Source organism: Ambystoma mexicanum, chromosome 6p (genome assembly GCF_040938575.1).
Source record: "Ambystoma mexicanum isolate Mex_15411 chromosome 6p, UKY_AmexF1_1, whole genome shotgun sequence".
NCBI classification, from domain to species: Eukaryota; Metazoa; Chordata; class Amphibia; order Caudata; family Ambystomatidae; genus Ambystoma; species Ambystoma mexicanum.
In genome coordinates, this window is record NC_090935.1 from 1,167,104,502 (window position 1) to 1,167,130,415 (window position 25,914).

Genomic DNA, 25,914 nt, shown 5'->3' on the forward strand with positions numbered 1-25,914 from the left:
TTTCTTAGGCCTTATTTCTAGGGCTCGGATACATCAACATACTTGGTGTTCCCATCGAGTTCCTGATTCTTCAAGTGGTAGAATGGGCCGGGCAGTCTAGGCTGCCCTTCAGAAGATGTGAGCTGGTTTAAAGGCACTCTACAAACGCTTAAATATTAGACACAAGTTTGAGTTTATTTTACATTGCTTTGGAATTGATCTAACTGATGATATTATGCTGAGAGGGAACAATGTATGGGCTTTCAAAGTCAGACAGATCTTCAGAAGGCAAAAAAGCCATGACGATCTATAGGACTTTGAAAGCTCAAGCATTATTCCACCTCAGTATAATATGTTCAGTTAGTCCAACACAAGGTATCAAAACTCAAACTGTTGCTTTTTTTTTTTAACTGGTCTAACACAGCAACACAACCTTTTGATTATTACACAATAAGGGAAATGCTGCACAAAATGTGTAAAATATATTGTTTTAGAATATAATTGCGCATAAGAAGGAACTAACATTTACACATAAGAGGCAAATCTGCTGTGTTTGTTAGAGTAGATTTCCATCCTTGTGCGAAATTCTCTCCAACTGTGATTCCCTCTAAAATGTTTTCTGGACTCATGGATTCTTTGACCGATTCCCCTATGGGGGAACCTTTTTCTACACTCATTCTTTTACTTTTGGGAACGCTTTTCACCCCTTTTTGGTTTTTCTTTGTGGAGTCATTCTTTCCTCCAATTTTAAAAGGCATCTAAAATGTACTAAAGCAACAGACAACACTTTCTGTGCAGTGTTGCTGGAGGGCTCCTAGAGCTTCCATGTGCATGTTTTTACTTTACTTCGCAAACCAAGGCAGGGGGATACTTTTTATCTTACCTGTCTTTATTTTGTGAGATCGGCACACCCCACCTTATGTGGAGTGCTTTTGGATCCAATGCACCCCTTTTCTCGGCTCTCCAGTAACTTTTTGTTTACTGTGACAGGTCCATCTGTTGAGGCTGGTGGCAATGTACATTTTACACAACTTTTTGTGAACTGTCATCGCACGCTGTCTTCGCAGCTGCGGTAGAGGACACAAGGGACACCATTTGCCCAAAATGGTGGCTGTACTTTAAGCCCTGAACAAGGTGGAGGAGGGTCCTCTTGCTCCTTTGTCTTCACACAGTTCCATTGGAAAGCCCACAAGGACCCTTTGAGTGGCTGGCAGGATAGGAAGGAGGGGGGGGGGGGGGGTCAACCGAAACGCCCCTGTCCTTTGTCCTGCAATACTCCTGAGAGAAACCAGTTCAGACCAGGAGGCTGGCTGTCCCCATTGGACAGCCATCCCCAAATTTGAATGGTGCATGGGATATAATTGGTGGACTCAGCCAGGTTTCCCGCATAAATCAGAGGTCCTAGAGCTGAAACCCAGAGTTGAGCACTGGAACAGAAAAGTCCAAAGAAGAATAAGAAGAAAGAAGGACGACACCAGCAAACTGCAGTGACCAGCAGCGCCTGCTGAGTAACCGCTGTCTAGACCTCAGTTTCTAAACGTCAAGGAAGATCCAAAGAGGACTTCTTCCTCCCTTGGACTGGTGGGCCTAACCAGTCCCAAGACAAACTGCATTTTGCACCATCCCTTGAAGAGCTGCGGCCTCCATGGACTGAAATTCACCAATACCCTGGGACCTCGGGTGCATTGCCGTGCATCGCTTCTGAAGTGCTGTTTCACCTGAAACTATGTGGGCATCATTCTAAGTCTTCAGTGACCTGATCCAGCTCCCAAATGTCCCCTCAATGGAGACAAGGACCGAGAAGAGTCATCCGCCACATCAACCATCTTTCAACAGAGCCTGAAAAAAAGGTACCAAACAAGTCAGAACCAAGAAGATCCTTTGCTGTGTGTCTGTCTGAACTCGAGCTATCGCCAGATTCACTGAAGTCCCTTTCTCCAGTCACCAACACATGGAAACCAATGACCGGGTCTTCTCTAGCCTCACCACTCGAACCGCCCTGCAGCAACGGTTTCTTCACCTGAAGGTACTGTCCTACCCCTGGTAAAACTTACCTGTGGGTTGTTTGCTTGATCCTGGGGGCTGCAGATAGCTGTCTCGTGTACCCCTCCAGGTCACCCATAGAGGTAGATTGGGATGAACCCCTGTTCGCACACTAACACACTTGTCCTTTGGGCGAACCTACAAGTTAACGGTTAGGGAGAATTTTCATTTCTGTGCCAATTGCCTTTAAGCTTAGAGAACCCCGCCTCTTTGGCTGGACACAGGGCTTTAATTTTTACTCATGTGTGGGACTTTCTTCTCACTCCCTCATGTGTTTTCCTGACTATGATTTTCTATGTTGCTTACTGTTTTATGCAGTCTGGTAAACTCTATAGGCATCTGCCTTTGCATTGTGAGACGCAGCACCTTTTGTGTAGTGCCACCGAGAAGTCCCTTCGACTTCTCCTAATGTTGAACTACATTTTCTTGGGTAAACTACTGTTCCCAAGAATAGTAAAATGCCCCCGGTCTTACTTACCTTTACTGTATGGGTCCAACACATACCACCCTATGTGGACTGCTGGGGGGGGGGTTACATAGTAATTCCTTTAACCCATTCCTCATATAACATTTTGTTACACTAACTGACTTGAATGTCTGGTGGCAGTGGTTTCTTTTTTACTACCTAGTGACATGTATCTACAGGCTGCTACCTCAGCTGCGGTGCTGCACACAGGTTTGAGTCTTTGGAGTAGTTTGCCTTTGGCGGGCTTCAGTCCTGAAGCCTGCCCAGGCTCCAGTGTGTCTGGAAAGGCAGGAAGTGATGGAGGGTCCCAAAACTTCCCTGTCCTCTGTCTCTAGGGGTGCCCGAGTGAAACCAGTTCCAATTGGCCGGCTGGCTGTCCTGGAGGACAGCCACCCTGCTGTGTGGCCTAGGGCTGTGAATGAATAGGAACTTGCATAAAAAGTGAGGTATTTGGGACTAAGAGCAGAGTCGCCCACTGGAGGACAACATCCGAAGCAGAAGGCGAGAGAAGGCGCCAGCAGCACCATCCTGGACTGCAAAGTGCCCGGTGAAGCCCTGCAGCTTTGCTGACCCTGTTTCTGTATCGACAGGGAAGACACATTACGGATGACTTACTCCCTTAGGCTGGTGGGACCAACTAGCCCTGACACAAACTATTTTGGCACAACCCCTGACTTGCTGTGACTTTCCAAGGCTGCAGAAGCCCAATACCGGGGGTACCTCGACCACTTGTGAGTGCATTATCTTCCGAAGTCTGAATCGGGGCAGATCTTTGTGGGCATCCAGAGGACCCTACAGAAATAAGAAATACACGTCCAGGGTCCTCTCACCAGAGTCCAGGACAGAGGGATCAAGGAAATCCTAACCAGAGCTTCATTGGCACTAAGAAAACGGCACCAAAACCACCAAGAGCCGCTGAATCAGGGGAAATCCATTGATGCAGAGTCCCTCTCGAGTACTGCTGGAGGTGCCCACCGGGTGTCCCTTTTTGGAGGCTGTTTGGCTCAGGTCCTTTGGCACTGCTCCAAATATTTTGGCTTGTAGCATTTTTGCAGGAGAAAATATGAAGGGTGTGATCCTTTCTTTTTCTGTGACCTGTTGGACAACAGGGTTTTACAGGCCTGTGGATTCAAGTTGATTTTGCTTATTGTACATTTCCTATAAGGTGACCGTACCTAGGCCCTTGACTGAGCCCTTGATGTATGTCCTTGCCTTGTACCTTCACAAGTGGGTGACCATGGGTAAACTGGACAGATAGCTAGCAAAACCAAATATTGAGGCAACATTTGGGTAAAGAAAACGAAGGAGTCCCCAAGTCAGGCACCCTACTAGCCTAAAGAAAAAAAAAACACCCAGAGTAGGGCAAATTCAGAGGCTAATGTACAGTCCATGTTTTTAGAGCTCAGCTCATACAACAACATTAGGCACTAGGATTGACAGCATCACATGCAAAGCTAAACACTTGCAGGCCATACTAGACTGGCCAGGCAGCTGTCTGGATAATGCAGAACAGAGGATCGTGAAGTGGACGATTCCTCCTTGGGCAAGCAAAGTATATTAAGAAAATGCAGGTAATTTCAAATGCTGAAAAAAAACAAGGATTTACAAATCCGCTCCCACAGTAATAACTTCTGCTTTCCAGGCATGCAGGGAAGCCAGCAGTGTGCAAAGGTCTGGAATTAAGTACTCCCCTAGCCCACTACTGCATTATATTATTGAGTAGGTACTGCAAACAGCCATGTTTAAACAACCGTTTTTTGCCCATGCGAGGTGGGTCTTAAGGCTTTACTACACGTCCTTGCAGTGAAGGCTCTTCACTTGGTGTAAGGCCATGCTCGCCTCAAGATCTCTCGCTTCTGATGAGTTTCCCTTTTGGCATATGTAAGCAGGTTTTAGGCTTCATCTTTCTTAGGAAAAGCAGCTTTAGCAGAAGGAAGTCATCATACTGTAAGCATGCTTGCCTGCCCCAGTCGGTGAGCTGAGGAGTATATTCAGCTCCACTAAATATATCACTTTATGCTGTCCCTTACTGATAACACATGCAAGAATGCAGCTGGTATCAAAGGCTTGCATAGTGGCCTTTTTTCCCTGCTTGTTACATTGTTTCAGGAGGATTCCTTGCCCTGTCTTGACTTCCCCTTCCATTGAAATCTATGTGTTCCATTGGGTATAAGAGAACAGTGCATGGAGGGTCTCACTTGTGTCGAAGTCTCATACTATCATTGGCTTGTTGTTGCCCGGTTGCTTGCCTTCGCCTAATACAGAGTTCACCAATCCACCGGAATAGTCAGTGGTTATTTTTCCATGACACAGCAGAGTAGGGGAACAAAATGCTTTGTGGAGCAGCTGCTGACGGATCTTTGCTGCCTCTTCTCTTGCAGTTGTGTGGGAAGATAGGTTATTGGCCCCAAACCGGTCCCAGGCACGCGTCAATATCCAATTATTTCGACGTTGCTCAACTTTCTTAATTGGGACTTGATCCTAAAGATGGCCCAAGAAAAAATTATCCACATTACAATCGGGATCTCCTTGTATACATGCTCTGACTTCACCACAGCAACGGAGGCTTCTAGGAAATCCTTTCCAGAATTTAAAGGAAAACTGATGGCCAAGCAAATTCAGTCTTCAACACTCTACCTTGCCAAACTGCAGGAATCTATGAGGATAAGAAACTTTTCTTCTCCTCAAAGGATCCAAGCAACTGTCCCCCTCCCTTCAGTCAAGATGAACAGCCAGTGGTTCATGGAGGTCATCCTGCATTGGGGGCCGCTATCCTCATAATGGGACTAAAGGTCAATGAGGTTTGTTAATGGAGAAGGATCTGGCTTTCTTACAGTGATCACATTTTACTCCCTTATATCCCCTGATGTGCCTTTCCACTGTTGGGGCAATGGGGACTTCAAATGTCATGTTTCTGAAGTCTACATGCGTGTTCTTTGTTTCCATGGTATCTCTTATACTTACTATTGGCATCTAACAGGATCAAATTAAATGTATTTATTGTAATTTTTGTAACGGGCCACATGCCCTTAGGCCTCTGGGCGCATACAAAGACCAGACAAGAACAGACAAACACAAGAGGCAGAAGAGGAGGAAGAATCATAAGTTATTCTAGGTTGAAAAAGTGAGTTTTTATGGCGCGTTTAAAACACAGTATAGCTCTGGATCTGCCGTATCCGAGCTGGTAGTGTATTCCAAAGAAGGGTACCCTGTGCATCAAGAGTAGTACCTCCAAATGAAGCTGTCCTGAATCTGGGGTGTTTAAGTACGACCGCAGTGGATGAGCGAAGATTCCTCTCATTTGGCTTGGTACTAATACGTGCTGATAGATATGTAGGACTACTGAAGCTCAGGCATTTGTGTGTCGTAGTTACCACCTTGTGTGATATACAATGTTTGACCGGAAGCCAATTAAGTTTTCTCCTAAAGGTGGAGATGTGGGTGCGACGAGATTGGTTGAAGATATTACGCACAGCATTATTCTAGGACACTTGTAATGATTGAATGTTGGAGGCTGTGGTACCAGCTAGAAGACTATTACAGTAGTCTAATCTGGAATTAATCAGTGCCGTGGACAGGAGGGCGCAGTTTCTTTTCAGAGATAAATGGGCGAATGTATCCTATTCTCTTGTTAATGAGTCCGCAGCTAGACTTAATGCTAGAGGCTTCATGGAAAGTTCTTCGTCCAGGACAACCCCTAGGGTCTTGACTTTCTTTTGGATGGTGATGATATTATCTGCAATAGGGAAGCTGGCGTAGTTAGGATCAAGTTTAGTCCGAGTGCTTTTAGATGACACTATTAGGAGTTTGGTCTTTTTATCATTAAAAGCCAGGAAGTTACAGGCCATCCAGTCCTGTATGGCTTTGTATATGTTATTGATGGTTCCAACATCATTGCTATAAGATGAGCTGTATGACTACCTGAGTATCGGCAGCATAGTTTGTATATTACACTCCTAATTTGCTTAGGTCAAGAAGGGGACGGATATATAGGTTAAAAAGCAGAGGCGACAAACCGGAGCCTTGAGGAACTCCGCATGTCTGGGAGATGGGGGAGGATTGATTGTTGCCTACGCAGACCCTTACCATTCTAGGACCCGAAAGGAGGCTATCCATCTAGATGCTATTTCGGAACAGTTGGCGACCTCTCCGAGCCTTGACACCAGTAAGCTGTGATCGACCAGGTCAAAGGCTGCAGAGAGGTCCAATAGCATAAGCAGTGCAGCTTGGTTTTTGTCAGCTATGCTAGCTAAGGTGGATTTAAGATCTAGCATGGCTGTCTCAGTCCCATGGCGAGCTCTATACCCTGACTGTCGGGTTCGAGAATGTTATGTTTTTCAACATGGGCCTGTAACTGCAGGTATGCAAGTTTATCTAGTATCTTGAGGATAAAAGGCACATTTGTTATGGGCCTGTAATTATCGTGTTGGTGGGATCAAGATTTTCTTTTTTTAATAAAGGTGTAATCCATGCCGATTTTAACAGGTCTGGTACCAGACCCTCGTCGAAGGACAAGTTTATCAGTTTGGTTATCCATGCAACCAGGGTTTCAGTGGACTCCTTAAGGATACTTGCAGGACAAGAAGTGGCTTTGAGATCTTGTATAACTTTACAGACTTCATTTTCAGTATAGTGCGTAAATGAAAATTGAGGGATGGTATTTTCTATTTTATTAGAAGAAATAGTTTCTGTAGAAGTTTGCACCGGTGCTACATTGCAAAGGGCTTTCTTATTTTTTTCTTTGTGTGAATCGATCTTAGATAAGAAGGCATCATGAATGCCCTGACACCAGTTATCTTTGATATTAGAGAGTGGAGGCTGATTTTTAAACTCTAGGATTTTAAACAGCTCACCAGTATTGGATTGTGCATTCACAATTCTTTCATTATAGTGTTTGGGTTTAGCCTCAATAATGACTTTTTTGTAGGTAAGGATGGATTTTTTTATAGTTAGTTAAGGTGTTGTCATTTGGATCCTTCCTCCAAGCTCTTTCAAGAGCTTTTATTTTTTGTCTGGCATCGAGAATGTCGTCAGAGAACCAAGTGTTCTTTATGGTTTTCGGTCTTTATAGCCTTCATTTTCAATGGGGCAAGATCATTGACTGCTTCTTTAATATTAAGTGACAGATGGTTGATTATTAGTTCAGAGGAATCAACAATGTTAACTACGGATTGAAGCTTGGATGTCAGCAGCGTGGCTAGTTTAGGCTGCGGGTAATTTTTTGTATGCGCGGGTGGGTATTAAGTTTGGGGGGCGAGCAGGGTAGTGAAATCTTGGCCTGGATGAGAAAATGGTCAGACCAAATGCATGGTGTGACCAAGATATCAGAAATGTTAGTATTTTGTGATAAGAGCCAGTCCAGGGTATAACCCTTATTTTGCGTAGGAGAGTTCATCCACTGAGTAAGGCCAAAGGAAGAAATGGTGTCCATAAGGTTGGTACCCACTTCGTCTTGTTGGTCATTAGCCCAATGGTTGAAGTCTCCCATGACAATAACAGGGCATTTAGTGGTGCAGATCTGAGCCAGCAAATCACTTAACTGCTCTTCAAAGAGGGGCATGACTCTGGGTGGACGGTAAATCGTGAGTGTATTTAAAGTTGTGTGTGGGGAAGTTTTTATTTTCACCCATAAAGTCTCACAACCTTCAGGAGAACTATGAGGAATTTCATAACATTCGAGGCTGGACTTGCACATCAGTGCAACTCCGCCACCTTTGCCCTGTGAACGATCGGCTCTAAAAAGGGTGTAACCATCGGGTGTGGAGAGTGTGGCTTGGGTAGGTATGAGTTGAGCCAGGTTTCAGTTATGCCAAAGAAGTCTGGTTTGTGATCATTGGTTAAATCTGCGATTTCCAGGCTGTGTTTATGTAACAAGCGTGTATTGAGAAGGGAGAGAGATAAAACCAGCAGTGGTGCGGAGCCTTTCATGTTGGAACAGCGCAATGTTTTATTCAGAAACATGGTGAAACTGAAAGAAAAGCGTGACCAACTTAATAAGAAAAAGTAGCTAGCAGGCAGGAATCTCACAAGCTCCTCAGGAGCAGAGAGACAGCGAGCCGGCGTGCTGTGGCGCGACCGGTGCGACCCAGAAGCGCCGGCGCTGAAGCGCCTAGACGATGATGAAATACCCAAGTTAGTCCTGGGAAATGTAGTTTCAGCTAACTACTTACAGAACACCACACATACACGAGAGTGTTTTGCTCTCAGTCTCGCACTCAACAAACACACAGATTAGCCCCCTAACACTTGTGAGCAAGAAATAAAATATGCACAGTCAGTGCTTTAAATTAGGGACCAAGTAAACCACTGACACTGCCGTGATGGAAGTAGGCAGGAAAGTGAAAGCTAAAAAGCCGAGCGCGGCGTAATTGCAAGCAAAGTAAATAGTATACTTTTCCCTGGCAACAGCAGTACCTGCAAAGAAAGATGAGATGCAGGGAGAGTCCAAACAATATATGTGCAATACGGCGTGACCGGTGTACTTTTTCACCAATCTTCTTTAAGGAATTGATGTTTACATAATGCTCATGATGCTGTGTTTTAGCCAGGGATTTGTTGCCCAACTGACGAGATTATGTCCACAGTTCTTTAGGACATTACTTTCGTTATTTATTTTTTTTTAGGTGGGGTGAGGTCACTTGCACTTTTCCTGAATAGGTGAGGGGGATATTTGGTTATGTTATTTGGTTTTGCACAGTGTTCCTTGCTCAGATTCACATTTTTTCATAATGACAGCTATATCTATATTGTGCTATGCAGATCTTGAGTTTTGTTCCTCAGGGCAATGTTTCACTCTGTATGCTGCACGTTGGTGCCCCATGTTGCTCTTAGCGAGTTCCCCAGAGTCTGGGATGCATGTGGTGCCCTGCCTCTGGGGACAGCATTCAATGCTGCATTACGTGACCAAGACCTGTATTCTATTGTCCCCGTATCACCTATGGGAGCTAACCACAATATTCAGATCAATGTCGGTCATGGAATGTACAATGTCTTAAACACCCCATTAATGCATGAAAGGTGATCCACTATATGGATAGACATAAGATGAACATAGATCGCCTGCAGGTCACACAACTGGCCAAGTCGAATAATGAATGCTTTCAAAGCAGACAGGCAGCCATCACTATTGGTCTTCATTTTCCACACACAAAAGGGGTGTCTGCACATTAATGCATCAGCCCTTGGGGTGTAGGGCCCGCAAAATCCCGACAGGATAAGGGCAGTGGAGCATTGGCAGTTGGCCACCACAATATCATTTTTGTTAACATTCATGCCGCCCCTGGGGATTCTCTGGACTTTTAGGATTGGACACAATGGTTTGTTGGTCATTCTTGATACAGAGATTATTTGGTGTTGTAGGGACAACAGAGTTTGAAATTACAATTCGATGATCAGGACTTAAAACCAGACCCTAGGTGTCTGGCATCACCCAGTTCGAAGGAGCTACCGTTGGGCAGGAGCGAGTACCCAGCACACTACAAATCTAATTTTCAAATGAGATGCACACTATATTTTGCCTGTCATGTTTAAATGTGTACTAGATGTGTCCCAATTCCTCTTTATTCTCATTCTCAAATGTTCAAAGTTAATGTCACAGATTCATGTTTGTGAGGACTGGAGAGCCAAAGGACGCTCCTAGTAACTGTTGCTGTCAAGATAAGCAGACTCTTCCAGGCACTATCCAGGATCTAAATAGCTCCCAGCAATTTCAAACTCTGGATGGGAGGGAATAGACTTCAATACCATCCAGGCTGCAGACCTGGACAGGTTCAGGGATGTGAAGCGGAGCATCTCCAGTTCTGCCAGGATTGTTATGCGGCTCATGATGGAGTTACATGGGCTGGTGGATGTTAGGAGGTGGAGACGCTCTCTGGGACATTCACTTTTACTCTTCTCCTCATGATGCTGCATTCCAGATGGACTTTTTTCAGGTTCTCTCCAAGGGTGGATCATTAGGTTGAGGACTGTAGGAACCTCCCCCCCCCCCCGAACGCTCGCTGATTATTCCCCCATATTTGACCATGCATGTCCCCCCCCTTTTGTGGGAATTCCAAAGGGGTGGAGGTTTAAGGCTGGCTGACGTTTGGTTTTTGCTGTCTGCTTAGATTTGCATGGTGTAAATCTGTTTCTTCTGACTAATGCTTGTTCCGTTTCCTCGCACCTTACTGTTTGGAAAGCTTTGCATTTCTAAGGGGCTCGGGTGCAGAAGTGTACGAGTTCAGACGTTTCTGGGCTTGAGGGATTGTTGAAGGATCTTGTGTCCCCTTCTATGCAGATAGAAAAGCTGCAAAGCTAGAGATTTAGTACATGCTATCCCAGTTTTGTGCAGGTGCCGGACATGGCATTTTCTGGTGGGAGCTCCCATCGGAAAATAATTCTACGTGGTCATACGCAGTCCCAACTCACTCACACTCAAGGGCAGCAAATGAGGAACAGGTTTAATCTGAGCCAAAATGGTGACTTCTCCTGCAGCCACTAGATGATACTATTGTGCCAACAACCAGAGCCAGTACAACTGTCTCAGTCAGAGTACTGGCCCAGGAAACTAAGCGGCACACTGGTGGGAGGCCCACATTTGGGTTAAAATGTAAGGGTCCCCAAAAGGGATCCAAATGGATAAGAGGGACTGCCCCCCCACCCCCCACACCCCGCAAGCCCCCAGTGGGATCTGGATAGAACTCAAGGGGGAACAAATACTCAGGGCATCAAAGAGCAAGCAAAAACTGGAGGACATTTGCAAATGAGGACTTTCTTCCTTGAAGGGTGCCACATGAGGAAAAATGTACATACATTGAGGATAATTGTTTGAAAATGTATCTCATCAATATCAATAAGGGGTATCCTGAAAACCAGAAGTGGATGCGACCCTCGATGCCTGGAGTTGGACAACCCTAGAGCATCGACCCTACCTCCCTGGATGTCCAGTGAAATTCAGCACCTGGGAACATGCATAGGCGGCCCCTCAGTATCCTGCTCCGATGCCCCCAGACACGAGAATCGGAAGTAACGGAACGAGATCGACACTTGGCATCCATGAAACCCAATGATGATGCTACACAGGCGAGGGATGGGTGGAATTCTCTGTACTACTGCATTGCACAAACATGAAAGAATCGGTCAACAGCCTGGACAGCTTCCCAGGTAACAGCCAGAACAAATAATTCAAGACATTATCAAGACATTGTGTCCAAACATGGAATTCTGGGGCTCAACCGTTATGGAATATTATACTGTATATGAGAGTGACATTAGGTCAAGCTGGTACCTTTTCACGACGTAAATTGTCATTTTATCAACAATATTGCCAACATTTTGGCTCCAAAATATCCCAGAGATGTGCCCAATAAAGCTGCTTGGCACATCATATTGGGTCACAATTCCATTTTGATTTTCTCATGTTGATTTTCTTGGTTTTGGTCCATCCCTTTGTCTGTGGAGACCACGATGCAGGCCTAAAATGGCCGCTGTGAACCCTTTAGAAGGGTTTAAACTGGCTTATGCTGACCCGGGAAACATACTGTAAAGGACAACCTCAGCGTTTGCTGTTTTTTTTAGGGCCAGTCTGATTTGATAGCTGCCAAAACATTTATCTGAATGCCTGTTGTGTGATGGATGATGGTTTAGGCAAGGCCGTGTTTAAATGTGCACATCTGGGACAAACCTACCCATTCCTCAGATGAGCTGAGCAATATTTAAATTGCTGGAGGACTTCACACAGAGGAACTCCTAGATTTCCTAGGCCAAGGTACGGCCACATTTTACTAGACCATGGGTCTAGTGTCTGAAAGATTGCTTTGTCCTTTCACTTCTGGACATAATTTTTAGTCTGTTCCTCATCCTCCTCATGAGCTTCCTCTTTATCTGGACTAGGTGCCCTGTGGTGTGACTGTTTCGGGGCTGTTTTTGTGTTGCCTCCCAGTGTTCCGCTCCTGGACATACCACCTCAATGTAGGGATTATCTGCCTTACAGAACAGCAGTGGGACAATACTATGAACCTTTTTACTAATTTCCGGGAGGCCTTTGGTACCCTCCACCATTGTCCCCCTCCCCGGGACTGTTATGATGAATGGATGCCCCTATTTTGCCCAAGGAGCCTTCTGGATCTGCTTGGTCAGTTTCGGCCATCTTCCAGGCGACTTCCTCTTCCACGCCAGTTCAGGGGAGTCTTTCAAGGGCTCCCACGAGCTGGCATAGTGGGAGAAGGCACAGCAGGTGCCATTTTGTTATTAAATGCACCTGCAGAGGCAGGGTGAATTTAATAACAATAGGATGCTGATATAAAAGCATCAGCACCCTATAGAGAGTATTACCTCCCAGCACTGACGCAGGAGCGAGGCTGTTTTCATTAGAATAGGGCTCTCATGCATCAGCATGAGCGCCCTATTCCAGTGATTAACTGTGCTGAAGCAGGGAGTTGAAAGAAAATATGGGGCCACCTCCCTCCCCCGCATGGCCAAGGGGAGCACAGGGATGTGGGGCAGGGATGCCAAATTCTTCTTAAACTGCCTGGGTCATCACGAGTCTGGGCTGCATGGATACTGGTTCTTGTCCTGGGGACGCTGCCTGGTACTTACAGGTTATTTTACCATTTGAACGCACTTCTCTGCATCTGGCGCCATGAGTACTTGCACTCATTCTGTGAGATTTGCTGGATTTCCCCATCAGTGGTCCCCTGGGCCCATGTGTGGTGGAGAATGCAGCTCTGAATGTTGGGGACACTTTTGGGCATGGTGTAGGGATATTAAAGCTTTTCTCTCCCTCTAGGCACTATGTTGAGAATATGATGGGCATGTAGAGTAGTGATTCCACAATGTATTAATGATTGTGAGGATTACTGGGACTGTTCCTTTGACTGCATTTGGGGGGACCCGATTAGGATTGTAGCAATGCATTTTACTATGGTCCAAGATTTCCTCTGTCCCCCTCCTCTTAGCCTGAAATGTGTTGACTTTACCACCAGAAAGAGGTCCTACATTGAGCTATAGGAGTGGGAAGGTCCTTCGCTGTTTCTTGCATATACTGCTTCAGTGCGTTACAACCCAAGTACATATTTGAACCATGTATAACCCTATAATAAAGAGTATATATCTTCAGCACATCTGTGTAGTGTCTTTGGTTTATCCTGGAGAAGCCAACTTGACCAATCCACCAGCCTTCAGACCACCCTAGAGTGAAGCCAGGCTGCACTGCCACAGTTACCAATAGAGAGGTTTGTCTATCTTTTGGTTGGAGCCCAATGTGTCAGAGGGCTGTACAAAAACTCCCCAACATCATTTAACAGGCGTCCCCATGCCAGCAAATACATGCTTCTCCACCATGCACACAGTCGTCCAGGACCGAAATACTCATGTGTGCTCAGACACGCATCATTGGCAGAGTGTTAGTGGACTGGGGGTTAGAACCCTCGCCTGAGAAGCAAGCAGTCACAGGGATTGTGAGTTGAAGCCTCTGTACAAAAGATCTCAGATTACAAATTGCTGCTTCCAACCCTGCCCGTTTGCGATGCGCTCCCTCTGTGTATGTGGTGCCTTGCATTCCTTGATCGTGTGTGCTTCCACGCCCCTGGCATCCTTGGCTAGCTCGTGCTTGCGCGTCTTGAGCCTGCGTGGTCCCTCGCAATCCCTGATCGTGTGTGCTTCGTACCCTTCTTTTGGCTCGCTAGCACCCACGTGCCCTCTGCGCGTCCTAGCCCTCCTGCAGGCCCCCTCCTCCCTCCGCCCCCTCCCGACCCTGTCGGTAAATTGTGATGCTCTTGTTTTTCTTCTGGGCCACCTCGCTTATTTCACCGTTTCCGTTTTGCTTTCCTGACTATTGTTGTGTGTACTGCCTACCTCCATCTGCTTTCTCACTCTTCTCCCTAGGTTCTCTTGATCACTTCTCATTTATGGAGTCCTAGCTCTGCCTGGTTGTGTCCTTTTCATTCAGGTTCCCTCGTTCTTGCCATATACAGTATTGCCTATTTCTGTATGTTTCTTCGCGCTTCTCCTTAGGTTCCCCTGACCTTTGCTATTTCCATCAACTGCTCTGCACGGTTGTTCCCCTGCTGTGTCCTTTTCCCTTTCAGGTCCCCTCGGTCCAACTCTGTTAAATGGTTTTGTTTTCCCTTCTACTTGATTACTCTTCCCTTGTCCCTTTGAGCACTTTGTTAAATTAGTTTATTCATTTACTAACTTGCACTGGTCTCGTTCGGTCTAGTCTGCTTGCACCCCCCCATTGTGTCCGCCCACATTGTCGCCCCCCTTACCGTTCTCCTGCTCCTCACCTCCCCCTCTTCCTCTCTCCTCTTTCCCTCACCCCTTCATCTTCTATGGTGCTCTCTATTGCTCCTATCTTCTCTAACTGATTCTCTGTTGACTATCCTGCTTTTCTCACTAAGTCTGGTAGGAAGAAGTTCAAAAACGATATCCTGGTCTCCAAGCCAGGCCTCCCTATCGCCAACACCTATACCAGTGCTTCCCCTAGACAGACCCTCACTGACATCCTCTTTGTCGTTCCTTCGCCAGACCTATGGAAAACTCATATGGTCTCTGTGCTTGCTCCTTTTCTCTTACTCTCCCATTAATGGTGGCACCTAGTGGGAGGCCCTCCTGGCCCCCTTCCACTCCTCTAAGGTCATCATTAATGTTTATCTGAATGGCACCATCTTGGTCCAAGGCCCTCAGGCCAACCTCCTCTTTGAGACACTTCACGCGCCTTATCAATTTCCCCCTTCGTCTCCTGCTGTCCCTTCTTCAGCTTCCTTGCCTCCTTCCTCTGCCACCTCTCTGGCACCCTCATCCTCTTCCTTGGCTACCATGCCCACTCTTCCTTCCTCTCCTACACATCCGAAGGGAGTATCTCTGATTTGTACCCCTCCCCGGAAGTCTTTCAAGGGTGGCAAACTGCTCAACATTGCCGCTCTCAACTCTTGCTCAGCTGTCAAACACTCCGACATCTGCTTTCTCCAGGAAGAACTCGACCTTGATGTTCTTGGTCTCACAGAGACATGTGGTTCACGGCCAGATCTTCTCAGAGTGGATTCCTGCCTCTATCATTCCTATGCAGGCCTACTCCTCCTTTGAATGCCTTGTCTGCAGGCTCACTCTCTCTCCTGTCTGCTTTCTCACTGTGGCTACTATCTACCAGCCACCCAGTCAGATAACCTCCTTCCTCTCCGAGTGTGAGGACCTCTCCTCCTTCCTCCTGGCCTCGACCACTGAACTCCTCCAACTTGGAGATGTCAACATCCACCTGGATGCTTCCTGTCCCTCCTCTGGACTCTTTCAAGACCTCTGCGACCCTCTGCAACCCCCTCTCTTCCCTCTCCCTCTCTCCCTCCTTCCCTCCTTCCCTCGCTCCCTCCCTCAGGCTGAGCCAACCCCCACACTACCACCCACCTCTCGGTCCTCCAACCCATGAAGCGTGTGTCAGTTGAGGCTTTTCAACCCCACTTTCTCTCCCCCTCCTGCATCTCTGGCTGACTCACATCCTGACACAGCCCTTTCCAATCTCCATTCTTCTATCTCGGATACTCTTGATGTACTTGCCCCCGTCATGAGGATCCGCTTGAAGCCCAAAGCCAAGTGCAACTCCTGGTACGACTCAGACCTCGTCACCCTTACACGGAAGTGTAAGGGTGGCTGAGAGGAAATGGCTGGAATCTTGTGCATCCTCTGTAAACTGGCCTGCCGCCTGCTCCAAAGGCAATACAGACACTCTGTCCTCACCAAGAAGAGAGCTCACATCCAAGCTCACGTCTCTGCGGCATCTAACAAGATCAGCCAAACTCTTTAAAATCTGCAAGGAGCTGTCCAATGCTGCTGCAGTTTCTAGCTCTCCTGTCCCCTCCCAGACTCTCTGCACGGCCTAGGACTCATTTCATATCTAAAACACATGACATGCTGTCCACCCTCTCCTTCTCCTCCCGCTACCTTTTCCTCTACCTCCGGCCTCACTGCGGCCACATCTCCTCGGCCTTCCCTCTGTTCACCCAAGACGAGGTTTCTAGACAAGTCCGATCTATGAAAGTCTCATCAAAACAGGTTCTTCCCTGTTCTTCCAAAACAATCAACAACCACATTGACCCCCTTGCTCCAGCCTTGGCCGAATTCTGCAATCACTCTTTCGCCACTGGAAGCTTCCCTTCCCCCTGAAGAACTCTCTTGTACACCTCTTTCTCAAGACACCCTCAGTCGACCCCTCCTGTTCGGTCAACTATCGCCCAATCTCCATTACTCCTTTCCTGGGCAAACTCTTGGAAAAGCTGGCCATCTCCCAGATTAATCTTCACACTGAATCTGTTGGTTGTCTCCATGACCATCAGTCTGGCTTCAGAGCAGCCAGAAGTACGGAAACTGCTCTTTTGAACATCCGTGAAGACGTGCTATCTAACCATGATGCTAATTACCCCTCTGTCCTCATCTTACTCGATCTCTCTTCTGCTTTCGACACTGTCAACCATACCATCCTACTCAACCGGCTCCGTGATAACCTTGGTATAACTGATCAGGCCCTGGCCTGGCTGACCTCTTTCCTCTCCGACCAACCCCCCCACCCCCCCAGGTCCAACTTGGGTCCTTCCTCTCCTCAATCTCACTCTCTACCTGTAGTGTTCCCCATGGGTCTAACCTTTCTCCCTGGCTGTTCAACCAATTCCTGGCACCTATCGCCCACCGCATTGCTGCTCTCTCCACCCCACCTTTCAGTGCTATGCAGATGACACTCGGCTCGCTTTCAGGTTCTTGTCTGCCACCTCTTCTCCCTCCCTCATCCCGGATTGTCTGTCTGCCATCTAGGAGTGGTGTGCCGCCAATGATTTCTGCCTTAATGCCAGTAAGTAAGATGGAGATCCTCCTCATCGGCACACCTGCACCTTCCTTTCCTGTCACTCTCTGGCTGGCCACTTTTGGCCCTCTTCCTGCTCCTACCTGTGAGGCTAAGAAGCTCAGGGTTATCTTCGAATCCACACTCTCCTTCTCTCCTCACATCTCTGAAGTATCTAAGAAGTCAAACTACCAGCTGCACCTCCTCAGAGGTATTCTTCCTTTCCTCACCTTCCCCCAGAAGCTCACCGTCTCCAGAGCTCTGGTTTTCTCTAGGCTGGACTATTGCAACAGCGTCTTTCTAAATCTGCCTGCTTCTACTCTCCGCCCTCTGCAACTAATCCAGAACAGGACTGCGAGACTTGTCCTTGGCCTCAAGCCCAGGGATCGTACCTCTCCAGCCTGAAATCTCTCCATTGGCTCCCAGTGGCTGTAAGAATCAAGTTCAAGACCCTCTGCATTGTCCACAAGGCCTTCTGGGGACTGGGATTGAAATCTCTCCAACTCTGTCTTCGGAGATATCTTCCTACTCAAGCTCTTCGCTCTTCCAACTCCCTGACGGTCAGTCGCTTTCCTCGGCTGACGGCTCCCTCCGGAACAGCCTCCCTGCATCTCTGAAACTTGAGCAGAACCATCTCTGGTTCCGGAAGCACCTTGCGGCCTTCCTCTTTGCTTCTGCCTTCTCTCTTTCTCTCCCCTGCTGATCTCCAGTCTCATACTTCACTGGTCATCTGGTTACCCTCTGAATCAGGCCCAGGTCCCCACCCGCCCAGTTGCACTCCTGCACTGCCTCCTGGCAACCCCTGCACTTGTGGTCTGTCTCTGCAACCGTACAGTCCCCTTACCTGCACATATTAGACACCTGTTGTCTGCACTTTAACACCTGCACTTGACACCTGCTGGACGCACTACTTGTTTTGATCCCATGTCCAGCACGTGCCCAACCTCGCCCTGGCACTTTTCCCCTCCCCTCTTTCCCCTGGACTTGCACGGACCTCGATGTCACTAGGCTAAGATCGCGGTCTTTGTCCTCCCTCGGTTTCCCCTCCCTTGCCTCGTCGTGTGTATAGGCACGTTATAAATGTCATATCAATAGAGGATACGCAGACCTCAAACAAAGGGCCGGGTTCGGCCGCATTTTAAAATAAAACTCTTTAGAAATATGCTCTTCGCTAAAGGTTTTTACAACTTAGACCAACTCCGCGCTACAGTTTGGACCAGGGCTTATTTCTTGCGTATATCTAGAACGTAATATTGTACATAAATGATAATGCTGTATAAACCATCCGACACTGAAAATTGCTTTTCTTCGTTACAGGCAGTATGCCATGTCTCCCACCAGAGGGCGCTCAGCACTCGACTTTGCAGTAACTATTAAAACGCACAGGTAGGACACAAACGTAAAAATGGTGCTGAAGTGCATTGCAAGGACAACCCAGTGCGGGAAAAGACGTCGGAGAGTGGTGGTCAGGTAGACGATGTGTTTCTCCAGTATTGATTAACAATCTATATTTTAAAAAATATCTGTATATCTCATCAATCGAATAGACCCTTTACAATCTCTGCAAAGCATAACGCGTCACAGTTTGCGATGGTGCAAGTGTACACGTTAAACAGTTGGTCTCCGATTTAAGGGCAGCCCGTCTCCACAGGTTCGAATCCCAAGGCAGGGGCGATGTGGCCTTTCCTGCTTCCGAGGTCGCTAAAGTACCATTAAACATAGGGTAGTTAAAACAACCGTTACTGAAGCGCTTGGAAGCTCAAGCAGTCTGGCATTAAGCGCTATATTAAAACTCATCAGCTGGCATGGCTAGCATTAGTGAACGTGCTAGGATTGGGAGTTAGCAGCAAAACTATAATTAAGGTATGGGGAATGTAAAAGTATGTTGTTGCTGTTTCAAAATGCATTTTAGTCCAGGGAAGCGGGCAGTTGTGAATTGCCGGCATTTAATTATTCAAGCGATATATGCAAGCAAGCAAATCATTTCTGACACTTAACCAACTGAATTGTATGCACATTTGATGTTGGCCGGCGTCTATGGGCTGGGGAGAGATTCGAAAAAGGCTTCAAACTATTAGTGCAACGCACATTTATAAATCAGTAGTGCAACACCATTGAGATGACGGGGCTTCAACCCCCTGAAATGTTGGGCTAGGTTGACTCGACCTCGCTGACCTACAGAACCGTGACCAGACAGAACAGGACACAGGTTCATTGTTGCCAAAGGTATGGCAATTACTAACGTACATTATTTCATTGTTAGCACCTGTATTCATATGCAATCATTTTTAGGCAATTGAAATCGTGATGTGGGGTTAGTGCATGCATGTCAGGGGAGTGACTGGAAAGGTGGGCAGTAGACAGGCAGCTCATTCTCACAGCGGCCCTCTAGTCGCTGGTTACAAACGTGAAGGAGAGACTTAACTGCTTGTAACATTGAAGTTGCACTAGAATAGTCTCATGAGAAAGCGTAAAGAAGTTCGATGCACTGACGCAAAAGTTCGCCCCTCCGCCAACGTCTCTGAAGTTAGTGCCTCTGCCAACATTTGAAGAGTTAGCACACCCAGTTATATATCCACCATAACAGGGTTACTGTTCATGACTACATCCAAAACAGGATTATACAGCGAGGGAGCAGGACATGGAGACTGCAAGCAGCACGAAAATGTGAATCAGAGAGAATTTGAGTGGCACCAAGCGCAACCTACAAATGCGCCAATGGTTTGGAGCAGCACCCCCAGGGCTGCCTCTAAACCGTTAAGGGGACGATCCCAACAAAACCGCTCCACTGACATTATCGGCAGCACTCTGACCACCCCCCCCCCCCCCCACGACTCCTGCACGCTTCTTCCTCAAAGTACTTCATCATGGTAGTTCTAAACTATACAGCGCATTTGCAGGTGCATTATGGAATCAACAAGAAGTGTTTCTATGGCACCCGCCATGAAGCAAACCAGTCACCTTCAAGGTAAACGCAGATGTGCAGAGCGCAAAAGCCGCGCAACACCTCAGACATGCCACATATAAACTCACAGTCCCTATAACATACAAGAAAGACTGATTTGAAAAAAGGGCCACAGACGTGCAAGTTACCCACAATTGGAAAGCACTTCAAAACACGGAGTAGCCATCTCCCCACTGCACGGTTTCACTTTTTATGTCATAAAGCTGGATTTTCATCATTATCTAACAATTCTATTATGAAAAAGGGCATGGCACCTCCAATTCAAATACCATTTGTATGTATGGCCAGTGGTGCGGAAAAAATCTATGGAATAACAAAGAAACAACTTTAGTTGCAGCAGGGACGTCGTTTCACCAAAATGCCAGGGGAAGCGAAGTGACATCACACAACCCTTGACCTCTGACAACACAGGAAGTGATGTCATTTGACCCCACCCCAAAGTGACAGCACGGGAAGCGATGGAAGACGACCTTTCACCCCTTGAAAAAACAGGAAGTGGCATCAGATAGCATTATTTCTAAGTACACTACGAAAAATATGGTTACGATATCGCTGTAAAGTGATATACATTTCATACAAGAATGGAACACCATATCTATAATTAATATCAGTGTGTATATGCCCATATGACCAAATTACTGTGAATGCAAGCAGACGTCCAAGGCCAAACGATAATGATGTGTTATTATATAGCACTTCCGTTTAAGCGCTTCATATATAACAAATATACATACAATATCACCCAATCTGTGTTAGCACTCATTTATCAACCTCAGCAGGATGAAAGGCTGAGTTGACCTTTCAGGGAGTCGAACCTGCAGATCACACACACATTGCAGCAGCGAGCGCTCAACCCACTGAGCTATTTTACCGCTATAGCCATCAGAAAACCAGACACTCCAGAAACAAAGAGGAGTGGTGTTGAGTGGTGAAGCAGTCATTGCAGTCTGTGCATGCGTGGCCAGGGGTCCGTGTGATACGAACACAGGTATCCAGTGACTCTTGTTTGTAAATACTTTAAGAGCACTCTGACATTTGGCCACTGAGCTCACAGTCTCCTGGCAGCAACTTGGTGCTAATCCCCCGTGCAAAGCCAAAAGCACGCTCGCCTTTCCCACTTTGCTTCCTTCATTTGTCTATTCACTGTTTGGCTGCAGTGGTCGATTATAATTCTTCGGAGACTTGAAAGACAGCAGTGCTCTTACTCGCGGGAGTCAGTCTCACCCCAGCTGAATAAGGTGGGGAATGGAGGGAGTGCACCTTTGAACGTTACAAATCAGGGGGTGGTGTCTTTATTCCTCCTAAAGGCATATACCCGGCTGATTTTGAATCTCCCTCCAGCTCAGGTCTAACAGGGGTAGTGTGTGATGCTAATTCTGTAGTTGGAGCCTCTACTCCGTTCAGTCACCCACTGCGGGATAATTGTGCCACTAATTTGAACTGTACTGTAGCAACTGCCTCAATGAAGAACACTATTGGCTCCATGTTCGCGAGAGGGGAAAGAGTGCAACCTCTTGAGATTATGGGTTCACCAGAGGAAGCGATAGGTGCTCCCATAAACTTAGGGATTTACTGGACAATGTTCAAGATGGGGCAAATGTACTCTATGTTGAACTCTTAGAACTGAAATGTCGCGACTTGATTGAGTCCTTTACATTGAATACTGCACCTATGGCGAGAGTTAAAAATACTGGTTCCCAGATTTCTGGTGTTCAATCTTCGGACAACTCAATAAATCCTGAGGCCCCTCGTAAATCCACACCGGTGAATAGTCCTAAGGTACTAGTGCCTTCCACTATCATGGCTCTTAATTTTGTCCTGACTTCATTGGTTAAGGTTTTTGGAAATCTCAAATCTGAAGTGCAGTAGCAGTCAGGCACGCTATTGGAAATGACAAAAGACCTGGAATTGAGCGAAATATCCATGGTGGCTATAAAAACGGCTATAAAAACGGCTCTGAACGAGGCAATTTTTGAGATCATGGGGGAAATACACTCCACTGCCAGCTTGCAATCTACCAAGCTGGAGTATTTGCTCGAGAGATGGACTGACTCAAGGGAGGAGATCAGGGTCTTATCTAAAAAAAATAGATTTGTTGTCTCAACAATCCCCTGCTGCTATTAGTCCTAACACTGCAAATGTTCCACTGGTTGACGAAATGATTGACACCCCGCTTTCAGCCTCAGTGATGGAGGAGTTTCTTCGTTTGGCACAAGTGGTGGAGTCCGAACTACTCAATGATAGTTTGGTTAAAGAGGGGGATCAGATGTCTTCCCGGACGTGGGAGCTTGAGGAAGAGCCCAAAAAGAAGAAAACAAATGGGAAATCCAAAAAGCGAAAGAAAAAAACAAATAAGCCTCTATCTGATCCTCTTCCAACATCAGGGGAGAAAGTGAAGAAGACAAAAAAGAAAAATCAGACACTAATCGGTTCATTAAAAACTTGAAGGGGTTGACCACAATTCCAAAGGTCTTTGATGGGTCAAGACCCTCAAAGGTGGGTAACGGTAAAAAGGTAAAATCTCCTCTAAATATTCAGAAAGAATGGCTGGAAGTGCCTACAGAGGGGGGGGGGTTGAAACTAACAAGTGCAGTGGCAATTCAAACTGATCCTCTCCCTCTCGTTCCACTAATGAAAATAGCCCCAATCTTTAAAAAAAAAAAACTCCTCAAAAAGCAAAGCCGAAGGAATCTTGCTCAAATTTGCTCCCATCTTTTTGGAAGCTGGGTCTAAACCTAATCCTACAAATCCAGGTTTACCAGTACAGTCTACAGCTGAGGATAGGACCTTGGGGGTGGCAGCCTTAATTCAACCGGGGGTTAACAATCATTTGCCTCAGGGTGCCTCTGGAACTATTCCAGGACAATTACCTGCAGTAGGGCCTGATATCAGGTGGCCCAATGTCTCTGATCTTCAGTCCAGCCTACAGAGAAAAAGTAATCCCATTGATTTTCGACTACCAGCTCCAAAATCAGCTCTACGAAAGATGGATCTTAAAGTCTATCTTTCAAGAAAGCTGCCGACTCTTCCTGGAAATTTTCCTTTAAATCGCTTGGTGATTTTGAAGGATATGTGATCTATCCCTTCTCTGAAGTATTTTTCAACAGCAGACATTAAATTGGTTACTTTTCCATTCAGTCATACCACCAATATAGCTGAACTGCAGTTAATCTCAAGATTGGAGAAAGAAATTATTATGGGTGCTAAAGGGGACTGGAATCGGCTGGATATACTAATTTCGGAACTATGCCCTCAGATGATGAATGCACACCGGGGTGTAGTCCCTGAATTAGGACCATGCTCTTTTGCCAGTGGTCCGGTTGCCTCTACCTCGAACCTGGTTCCAGAGATCACCCAAGTTCTTCTCAAAATGGGAATCTCTCAGCAGAGACTCTAGGCAATCGGCAGCTTACTTTACTTTCTTGGAACTCTAGGGGTTTCAATTCCCTCTCTTCTGACCCTGTGAGATTTCGGACCATCTAAAATGCAGATCTGATATTTCTCCAGGAAACCGGTCTGATGTATAATGTGGGAATTGATGGTTTTTCAACTTTTCAACAGCTGGTTTAGCAACTGGGGGGTTTGTGGGGGGGGCGGTAGGTCTGCTTGTCGCATGTAGAAATTATGTTTTTGTGTCTTCCGAACTGTTATCAAATGAGAGACAGGGCATTCAGATTGTGAGAGTGACCCGGTCGGGTGATAAGGTAGATAAGCACTGGTTGGTGGTTAATTTGTACTGGAAGACTTTGGGCTGCAATCTTTGGGAGTTTTGACAAGATTTATTGGATCATCTTGTACAATATGTCTCCTTATCCCCAGCAGACCAACTTATAATGGTAGGTGATCTAAATTCCCAATGTGTTCATGCCCTGGATAGAGCATCGGGCCTCAGTAAATCCAGCACAGGGAACGGGAAAATCTGGATAAAATTTATGAGGGAAAGGGATCTCTGGTAATTAATGGAAATGTGGTGGGTGATCTCTCGTGTGAACCCACGTGGCATAGAGGTGCCTCCTTCTCTACATTAGATTACTTTTTTATATCTAGAAAGATCTTTGATATATGCTTGGAACAGTTATCTGACAGAGAGCTCTACTCCTGTTGCACCCCTGTCAATTTTCAGGTATTCTTATGAGAATTGAGCCCTCAATCTGCACAGGCCAGTAAAAAACATACGACTCATAAGCTGAAATGGAAACAGATTGTCAGACTGAAAAGAATGGGCCTTGATAAAGACCTTTTGGATAAATATATAAGGGATGTGAATAACCCACAGGAATTGGGTACGATCGCACAGACACCTAATTTACCAACAAGATGGGGAAAAGATGTTGAGGGCAGTATTCCGCAGTAACTCTAGGAATTTTGTGGTCAATGGTAGGCTCATGGGATGGCCACAAATCTGATAACCTAGAGTCTATCTTGCTGGAACAGGTGTGAGTCCGGCACTTTACTGAGGTTTATGGTGATTCCGTTACACCAATCCAAAAAACGGTTTTGGGAGGTGCATGGGTCTTATCCTTCTCATGTGAGTCTATTGAAAAAACAGATTAATAAATTGTCCAGTTCTTGAGCGGTTGGCCCTAATGGCCTTAGTAATAGTATTCTAAAAAGGAATCCCTCCCTATGGGCACGACTTCTGAAACATCTATTCGATAACATTCTCTTGACCAAAGTATTTCCGGAATCCAGGAGATCTTCTGTGGTGATCCCCTTCTTTAAAAAGGGGGACCATTTGGCTGCCTCGAATTACCGTCCAATGTCTCTTTTAGAGGTGGACAACAAAATCTTTGTGGGCTTGATCTTGGCAGAAATGGACATCTGGGCTAAGTCAAAGGGCATTATCCCTAAACAACAAACAGGGTTTAGGAGGGGGCCGTCAACCTCCCTCAATAGACTGGTATTGAGTTGTCTCTGTGCTCAGTCAGGAGGGAAAGGTGAGTTGCTCCTTTTTGGAGGCTGGATTGACCTATCCCAGGCATTCAACACCATTAATAGAAATTTGCTTTGGAAAGAATTGAACGCCTGGGGCCCCCTTCTCACCTACTGTCCATACTCATCGAACTCCATGAGAACACTTCAATGCGAGTTAGATTATCAAGAGCTGGCGCCCTTTCGGACCCAATTAAGATAAAGCGAGGTGTCCGCCAGGGGGTGCCCAATTGCCCCCTTTCTATTCATTATTTTTAACTCAGACTTGATCCTATGGTTGTAGGATAGCGGTCTGGCCTTCCCAAAAGCTGGTAATCTTAAAATTAGTTGGCTTGCATATGCCGATGACATGGTAGTCTTGGACCACACAAGTGGGTCTCCAGTGTCTAGTGTCGGCCCTAGCACACTATGCCAAGTGTAATAGATTAATCCAGAAAAATCTAAAATTCTTTTATTTAAACATCCTAAAAAGTTATTAAAGTCATTCAATTGGGTGTTGGAGAACCAGGTTGTAGAGGTTGTATCCGAGATCACATACTTAGGGGCTAGTATTGAATCTTTCCCCGACTATCGGTCATGGTGTCGCAACATTAGAATTTAAGGCACATAATTTGGGAGTGCAATGAAAAATATTCTTCACAAATTCTGCAAGTTCTCTATCTTGCCTATGATTAAGTTTTACATAGGCAGTGTAGTTCCGATTATTGTGTTTGGTTTGGAATTTAA

General features: G+C 46.3%; 1 protein-coding gene across 1 annotated transcript in view; it reads right to left on the minus strand.

Annotated features, from left to right (window-relative positions):
• CEMIP2 (cell migration inducing hyaluronidase 2) overlaps positions 1-25,914 on the minus strand; it is a 473,131-nt gene that overhangs the window by 173,771 nt on the left and 273,446 nt on the right. The gene's annotated exons all lie outside the window — the stretch shown is intronic.